At 47.5% G+C, this 8,435-nt stretch overlaps 2 non-coding genes across 2 annotated transcripts; one reads left to right on the top strand and one right to left on the bottom strand.

Annotated features, from left to right (window-relative positions):
- Positions 1-725: 725 nt before the first annotated feature.
- Positions 726-807, top strand: TRNAS-CGA (transfer RNA serine (anticodon CGA)). Its single transcript has one exon. It is a non-coding gene; the product is annotated as a tRNA-Ser (tRNA).
- Positions 808-6,093: 5,286 nt separating this feature from the next.
- On the bottom strand, positions 6,094-6,255 carry LOC114234183 (U1 spliceosomal RNA). The gene has a single exon (XR_003620386.1). It is a non-coding gene; the product is annotated as a U1 spliceosomal RNA (small nuclear RNA).
- Positions 6,256-8,435: the final 2,180 nt, after the last annotated feature.

The following is an 8,435-nucleotide window of genomic DNA, read 5'->3' as shown; positions in this document are numbered from 1 at the left end:
GCCGCCTGGGTCCCGGCCCGCGCAGCGACCCCTGCCGGCCGGCCGGGCGCGGGGCCGAGCCCGGCAGCCTCCCCGGAGGCGGCGGCGGCGGGAGCCCGGGAGAGGGGGCTGCTCCCCGGCCGGCGCCCTCCCCGGAGGCCGCCCTGAACCTTTTCCCTTCTCGCCTCTCAGCCCGGGAAGTGGCTCCTCTCTACCCCAAGGGGACGCCCGAGGCCCGAGGCGCCCCAGCTCCCGCGGCCGTCCCCCCGCACATCCCTAGCTCCCCGGAGCCCAGGACCGGGAGCCCCAGGTCCCTTTCCCCAAGATGGCCCTGCCTTTCGTCCGTCTCCGGGGGATGCCGTGTAAACTCTGCCCGAGTCTCCCCGCCCCGAATGCCTCGACCCAGCACCCTTCTCACTCCTCGGGCCGAGGGGAGGGGAGGGGAGGGGTCCCCGGGCCGCCACCCTCGGGGCCAGCCCCTTCCCTCCAGCTGCTTCCTTTGCAGGCAGCGCCGTCGCCGCCTAAATAGCTCTGCGCTCCTGGAGACCCCGAATCTTCGCTGGGTGGGTGGCCCTCCCAACCTGGGGGCCCCGGTCCCCCCGACTGTTCCCCTTTGAGTGGCACAGGAGAGAGGTGAGGAGCCGGGGCAGGGGGCGCGCGGCCGGCGGGCGTGTGTCCGCTCGGCGGCCCGCCGCCCCGGCAGGCGGACTCCTTCTGTAAGCGCGAAGCGGGCTGCAGGCCTGGGAGTCACGGTGGCCGAGTGGTTAAGGCGTTGGACTCGAAATCCAATGGGGTTTCCCCGCACAGGTTCGAATCCTGTTCGTGACGGCCGCTTTTTTTCCCCCTCCCCTTCAAGGCGTGCAAAGGAAAGCCCTTGTTTTCGCACATGTCTTTCGTGCACTTAGCTTTTCTGCCTCGGAAAGAGAAGCCGGAAGGTCGTTCACCCTTGGATTTGGGGGGAAATGGGGTGATCTCGGGAGCTCGTTCTCCCCAGCCATATCGGCTGCTAGAATACAAGGCACTTTCAGAATCCTGTCGCTTCAGGTTTGCTAGCTGGACCTGGACATTGTTTCATGCTTTCGGTAGGGCACAGCGAAGGGTTTGGAGAAGAGTTAGGTTTTGTTTGGGAATGTGAATACCTGTTGTGCTATGATAGTCCAAACTGGAGTTTCCAGGGAAGGAGGGCACCTCTGGATTTGGTGACCAGAAGTCCTGCCTGGTAGGTCTGATTACAAATGAACACCCAGGAAACAGGCCATGCGCTCATTTGGATTTCCTTGAAGAGGTGCACCTCAAGTACCACAGGGCTTGGGGGAGTAGCCGATTGAAACAAATAACGCAGATCCAGCTGGAGCTAGTGTGGGATGACTGCCACTTTTTACTGAGCGCTCATTCTGTGCCAGGTCCTGTTCTAAATTCTCCATGTATTCGCCAAGATAGGGAACCGATCCCTTCTCTAACCTGTACTCACCTCACTCAGTTCTTCCTACCCCCCCCCCCCCCCCCCGTGTCTGATTGTGGGGAATATCTGAGATACGTGTGGAGGATGTTCTTTTTGTATTTCATTTGCACAGCACCATCTTCTCCAAGAAGGATCCCCAAAGGACCAGGGGTTCATACCATTGCTCACGCTGTTCTTCCCACGCTTGCCACACCACGGTCTCCTCCCCCCCCCCCACCCCCACCATAATCACTTTCCATGCGATACACCAGTTTTCTCTTCCTGGTTGAGGCTCTTAATTACTCCAGCTGGAACCTATCAGTCTGCCACCACCATTCATGAGATGGCATGCAAGGAATCTCCTTTAATACACGTCTGCAAAAATTAATTTTTACAAATGATAGAAGAAAATGTATGTCTCCAATCTGTCGGCTTTCCTCAGGGTCGAGTGCAGGCTGGGCCCACCGCTAGCTGGAGCCTTCGTTTGGAAAGGAGGGGTACTTGTGAGAGCTACACGAGTTACATGTAAAGCTGTGCTATGGCCTGCACACTGTAGCCGGGAACATTAAAAGTTTCCACAGCTGCCCTAGCTGGCTTGGCTCAGTGGATAGAGCGTGGGCCTGCAGCCTGAAGAGCTGCGGGTTTGATTCCGGTCAAGGGCACATGCCCGAGTGTGCAGGAGGCAACCCATCAATGGTTCTCTCTCATCATTAATGTTTCCATCTCTCTCGCCCTCTCCCTTCCTCTCTGAAATCAATAAAAATATATTTAAAAAAAAACAACTCTCCATAGCTGCTTTTGATCTCTTTTCTCTCACCTCTCTTCCATATTTCCTACTTCCACCCACTGGCATTATTTTAGTTCTTGGTATAGTATTTGTCTGTGTTCATGCTGTTTCTCTGCCTGAAATAATCTTTCTTATCCTCACCTTCTACTCAGTCTCCACTTAAATGTCAGTTCTCTAATCACCTGTCACCCACCATGTCCTATGCCCTAATCTTGTTATGTGGATTGTTTCTTCTGTGGAATAAAAACTCTTGGCACCTATAAGCTCTTCAATGAAACAAAAATTTTTTATTGAGTAAATGGATGCTTTTTACAGTGGTTATGTGTACATGCTTTAGTCTTCACTCAGACTGTACTATAAGCTTCTTGGGATTTAGGATTGTATTTTATTTGTATCTACTAAGTCTTACATGTAGATGTGGTCAAATACATACGGTAACATTACCTAACAGATTGAGTACTTGGCTTCCTACTGAACCCCATTTTGCGCATGCCTCCGATTTAAATATCTGGAGAGCCAAGACCGATATTGACCAGCAGAGGGCAGCCGACAACTGTGTTGTGAAAGGAAGAAGGCGCCAAGGTTTTATAAAATGGAGGATCTGGGCCGAGAATGAGAAACGGGCAGAGGTTGTTTGGTACTTAGGAAATCCACTCTCAAATGCTCCCCTTGTAACGTTCCGGGGTGAGAGGCCAAGGCTTCAAATTCTCATGAACAGTAGTAGATAAGTTCAAATTGTTACCATCCCCACAGCCACCCATCCCCAGTTCTTTCATCCTTCTTTTATCCCAGCAAATCCTGTCCCTTTCTTTGCGTTGCATAATCAGACCTCCCTCCCCCTCACCATTTTTACATTCTACACACTGGCATTCTTTGGTTCCTTCTGGTTCGGTATTTGGCCTTGCTTATCTGCCCTTAAATTACCTTCTCACCTAGGCTTGCAATCCCACTCATTTCAATCTCCTAAGGAACATTCTAAAGTACCCTTCCATGATATGTTCAAATTCTCCTACTCTGCTGGATCAATCTTCTTTTTTAAAATTTTTATTTATTTACTTTAAAATATATTCTCTTGATTTTTCAGAGAGGAAGGGAGAGGGACAGAGAGTTAGAAACATCGATCAGCTGCTTCCTGCACAGCTCCTACCGGGGATGTGCACACAACCAAGGCACATGCCCCTGACCAGAATCGAACCTGGGACCCTTCAGTCCGCAGACTCACACTCTATCCACTGAGCCAAACCAGCTAGGGCTTTTTTTTCTATAATGGATCAATCCTTCTTTAATTCAGAACAAAACTACACCTGACACGAACCACCACATTGTTTTTTACTTCCTTTTATTTTTTTAATAAAATGCATACCCTCTGCCTCCAGCTTCATATTATCTTAACGACCCTGTGGTAGAAGTCTTTGCTATGTTTGAAACCATTGATTTCTTAATGGGCTTCAGAGACACTGTACTCGTTTTTTCTCTTAGAACAGCGATTTTCAACCTTTTTCATCTCGTGGCACACAACTAATGACTAAAATTCTACGGCACACTAAAAAAATATGTTTTGGGCCGATCTGACCAAAAAAGAAGGTATAATTTTGATTCATTCACACCAAATGGTTATTGTTGCGTTGGCTGTTATCATTTTTTATTTTTATTGTCAATCTAAGGCAAAAGAGGTCAGTGCTTTTTGACTAAATAGTCAGGTACTGCATGTTTTCAAAATTCTTGAGCCCAGCCTGGTGTGGCTCAGCGGTTGAGCGTCGGCCCAGAAACCAAGAGGTCACCAGTTCGATTCCCGGTTAGAACACTGTTTCATCAACAAGTAAGGTTTGCCCTAGCTCAGTGGTCGGCAAACTCATTAGTCAACAGAGCCAAATATCAACAGTACAATGATTGAAATTTCTTTTGAGAGCCAAATTTTTTAAACTTAAACTTCTTCTAACGCCACTCCTTCAAAATAGACTTGCCCAGGCCGTGGTATTTTGTGGAAGAGCCACACTCAAGGGGCCAAAGAGCCGCATGTGGCTCGCGAGCCACAGTTTGCCGACCCCGGCCCTAGCTGGTTTGGCTCAGTGGATAGAGCCTCAGCCTGTGGACTGAAGGGTCCCGGGTTCAATTCCGGTCAAGAGCACATGCCCAGGGTTGCCAGCTCAATCCCTGGTGGGGGGGGCGTGCAGGGGGCAGCTGATCAATGATTCTCCTTCATCATTGATATTTCTATATATCTCTCTCCCCTCTCCCTTCCTGATGAATGATGGGCTGGAGAGAAAAAAATGTCAGAAAGAGAAGTTGGGGTGCTTCACTGGGCTGGAAAAGTTTATCTAAATCAGAAAGCAGGTCTAATTAAGCAAGTTTATTTTATATCCATAAAAGGCTAAGTTGACTCGTGCATGCACCATACATATAAAGCTCTTGCTGGCGCCAATCACATGCATGTGTTTTGATGTCGTAGATTGTGAAATTGGTTGACACTTCTATTATAGAGAAAGAACAAATAGCAATATTAAAATCTTTTTTCTAATTAATTTCCTTTCAATGTGCACAAATCTGTGCACCAGGCCACTCACTGTGTGTGTGTGTGTGTGTGTGTGTGTGTGTGTATACTAGAGGCCCCATGCACAAAGATTTGTGCAAGAATGGGCCTTCCTTCCCCTGGCTGCCGTCACCGCCTTTGCTCTGGCCAGAGCTGCCTTTCCGCCTTCCCACACTGCTCAGAGGCCCGGAGTGGCTGGGGCTGTGTAGAACACCTGTGCCATTGTCATGGCGATGATGCAAGCATCCCGCCCCCGGCCACACAGCGTCTGTGTATGCAAATTAACCCACCAGCTTTGTTGGGTTAATTTGCATACTTGCTCCTGATTGGCTGGTGGGCATTGTGAAGGTACAGTCAATTTGCATCTTTCTCTTTTATTAGTGTAGATATATAGTTGTTGATTGAGGAAGGTAGAGGGATAGAAACATCAATGATGAGAATCATTGATCAGCTGCCTCCTGCACGCACATTCTATTGGGAATTGGTCCACAATCTTGGCATGTGCCCTTGACCAGAATTGAACCTGGGATGCTCTATCCACTGAGCCAAACCAGTTAGGGCTTTCCATTGATTTTTAGAGAGAGTGGAAAGAAGGTTGAAAGACAGAGGGAGAAACATTGATGTGAGACACATCAACTGGTTGCCTCCAACATACACCCTAATCAGGCCAGTGATCAAGACTGGAATCTAACCTGGAACTCTTCAGTCCGAGAGCCTACATTCTATCCACTGAGCCAAACCAGCTATGACCTCCCTCTTCACTTTATCACTTTATAACCAACTAGAGACCCGTTGCACGATATTCGTGCAAGAATAGGCCTTCCTTCCCCTGGTTTCACTCCCAGCCGCACGGAAGCTGGCAAGTCCTCGCTTCTGACCGGAGCACCGCTCCTGTAGCTCCCTCCGCCACCCCCCACCCCTCATAGCAAGCATTCCGCCCCTCCCGGCCGCTCCACGCTTGCATATGCAAGTTAACCTGCCATCTTTGTTGGGTTAATTTGCATACCCACTCTGATGGGCTGTGGGCGTAGTGGAGGTACAGTCAATTTACATGTCTGTCTATTATTAGGTAAGATGACCAGCTAATGCCATCCTAAATTTTTTTTTATTGATTTTAGAGAGGAAGGGAGTGATAGAAACATCATTGAGAGAAATATCAGCATTGATTGGCATGCCATCTGCTGGGGATTGAGCTTGGAACCCCAGCATGTGCCCTGATCGAGAATTGTACCATGACCTCCTGGTTCATGGGTTGACACTCAACACTGAGCCACATTGGCTGGGCATACTGATTTTTTTCAGCTAAAAATTCTTAGATCTTAATCAAAGTTCCTTTTTTTTTTTTTTTTTGGCCAGGGGAAGAATGTGAACGCAGTCCTCCACCACCACAAATTATGCAGTCGAGTTTCCCACATTTGGGGAAATCACAGGGGTCAGCACATCCATAGTGCAATGGATAAGCCTCGCCCTGGGAAAACCATCTTCGTGATCATGGTACCTCCCCTGCCAGGTAAGTATCAGTTGATTTTATGTTACTAGAAAGCTAATGTGTGGGGATCTAACACACAACAGTTTAATATTATACCCTCCAAGTTGTTGACTTGTTCCAAATGTTAAGAGGCTTGGATCTCTTCATTTTATCCAGTCAAGCAAATCATTAGAGGACTTGAGCTGAAATTATCTCAGCTGACACTTGCTTCAGGAATGCTGCCATTATACAAAATATTTCTGGAACTCCTTCCAGAAACGTAGCTAGTTTATGAGCCACATTTAAGTGATTCACTACTTCAAAATTACTTTTTTGTTGTTAATCTTCACCCGAGGTTATTTTTCCATTGATTTTTAGGGAGAGTAGAAGAGAAAGGGAAAGACAAAGAGAAACATCAATGCGAGAGAAATATATCGATTGGTTACCTTCTGCACAAGCCCCAACCAGGGCCTGGCACAGGGAGGAGCCTGCAATTCACCTTAGGTGCGTGCCTTGACTAGAATCAAACCCGGGACCCTTTGGTCCTCAGGCCGAGGCTCTATCCGCTGAGCCAAACCTGCCAGAGCAAAATTACTTTATTATTATTTTTTGTTTTTAAATATATTTTATTGATTTTTTTACAGTGAGGGAGAGAGATAGTTAGAAACATCCATGATAGAGAAACATCGATCAGCTGCCTCTTGCACAACCCCTACTGGGGATGTGCCCGCAACCAAGGTACATGCCCTTGACTGGAATCAAACCTGGGACCCTTGAGTCCGCAGGCCGACGCTCTATCCACTGAGCCAAACCAGGTAGGACCAAAGTTCCTTTTTTAAAAAGCTGACCCATTAGCCAACTTTATCATTTATCTGTTTTCCAGGTTTTGTTCCAGATTGCATCTGGAATTGCCCAGAGGCCCCATTCTTAGCCTTCTTGTTCGCTCCTTTAATGTTTGCATTAATTCTCAGAATTTCTTGATCACCTCTGGATAGATAACTCCCAACTCCACAAGTTTAACCCTGACCTCTTACTCTTAAGCTCCAGACCCACATTTTCATTTCCACACTTCTACGCAGCAGCACTTCACCCCTGAGCCTGCGCATCCTTCCCTCCCTGTTCAGGTTAAGAGCACTGTCTTCTCATTTACACAGACTAGAAACCTGTCTTTATGACTCATCTTTGGTTAAGTGCCCTTGGTAAGTGCAGTGATTAGGAGCAGACTCTCAAATGACTTTCTGGGTTCAAACCCCAGTTCTAATTGCTGTGTGACGTTTGACCTTTGTTTCAGTTTCCCCACATAAAAAATGGAGATGATAATAGTGCCTTTTAATCAAGTTCAGATGACTAGATGTTTAATACTTATTGCCCGGCTCACAGTAAATGCCATTCTTCACAGCCAATGTGTGACCCTTTTCAGAACTCAGCTCCAATGATTCCTGTGAGAAGGCTTCCCTCCTGCATCCCATCAGGTGGGTAGTTGACCCCTTTTCCTCCTCATTGTCCCATTTAGTCCTTATCTACCAGCAGTATATTATCCTGTATTTCCCATGATTTGTTCAAGTGCATCTACCAAGCTGAACCCTCTTTTAAAGCAGGGGGGGGAATGCCCGGCCCGCGGGCCGTAGAAGGCCCACGAAACCCTTTGGTCTGGCCCTGCCACAGCATTAGGGGTGAGTTCATTAAATGTTTGATCAAACACAGCAGGCTAATGTTTAAATTGATAATTTGTTTCAAATGATGCTATAAATATCCAAATGGCCCTTGGCAGAAAAAAGGTTCCCCACCCCTGCTTTAGAGACTTGTTTCTCTGTTATTTGTGTATCTCAAACGCCTAGCACCACGTCTGGCCCATGACAAGTATGCTGTAACTGCTGGCTGAGTGAATCTAGTCAGTTACTGAGCACTGTCAGTTTTTTCTCCCTGGATGTCTCTTATCCTCTTTCCTGCTTTTCCAAGCTCTAAACCTCTCACATAAATTACTGCAAAGCTTATTAATATCGTCACAAAATTTTTCTGTCTTCCCATTGCCACTAAAATCATGAGTTGGAAGTCGCTCCTCTTCTCAAAAACTTACTATAAAATTAAAGTCCAAATACCCTGCCATGTATTCAAGGCCTTCCAAGCATTAGCCCTAAATTATTTCTAGCCTTATTTCCTTCAAAAAATTCTATGCTCCAGATTAACTAGTCTTTTCCTTCTTCAACATATCCTTCATCTCCACTTGTGT

Source organism: Eptesicus fuscus, chromosome 7 (assembly GCF_027574615.1).
Source record: "Eptesicus fuscus isolate TK198812 chromosome 7, DD_ASM_mEF_20220401, whole genome shotgun sequence".
Taxonomy (NCBI): Eukaryota; Metazoa; Chordata; class Mammalia; order Chiroptera; family Vespertilionidae; genus Eptesicus; species Eptesicus fuscus.
Note: the sequence above shows the minus strand (reverse complement) of the source record. Positions and strands in the feature narration are given on the sequence as shown.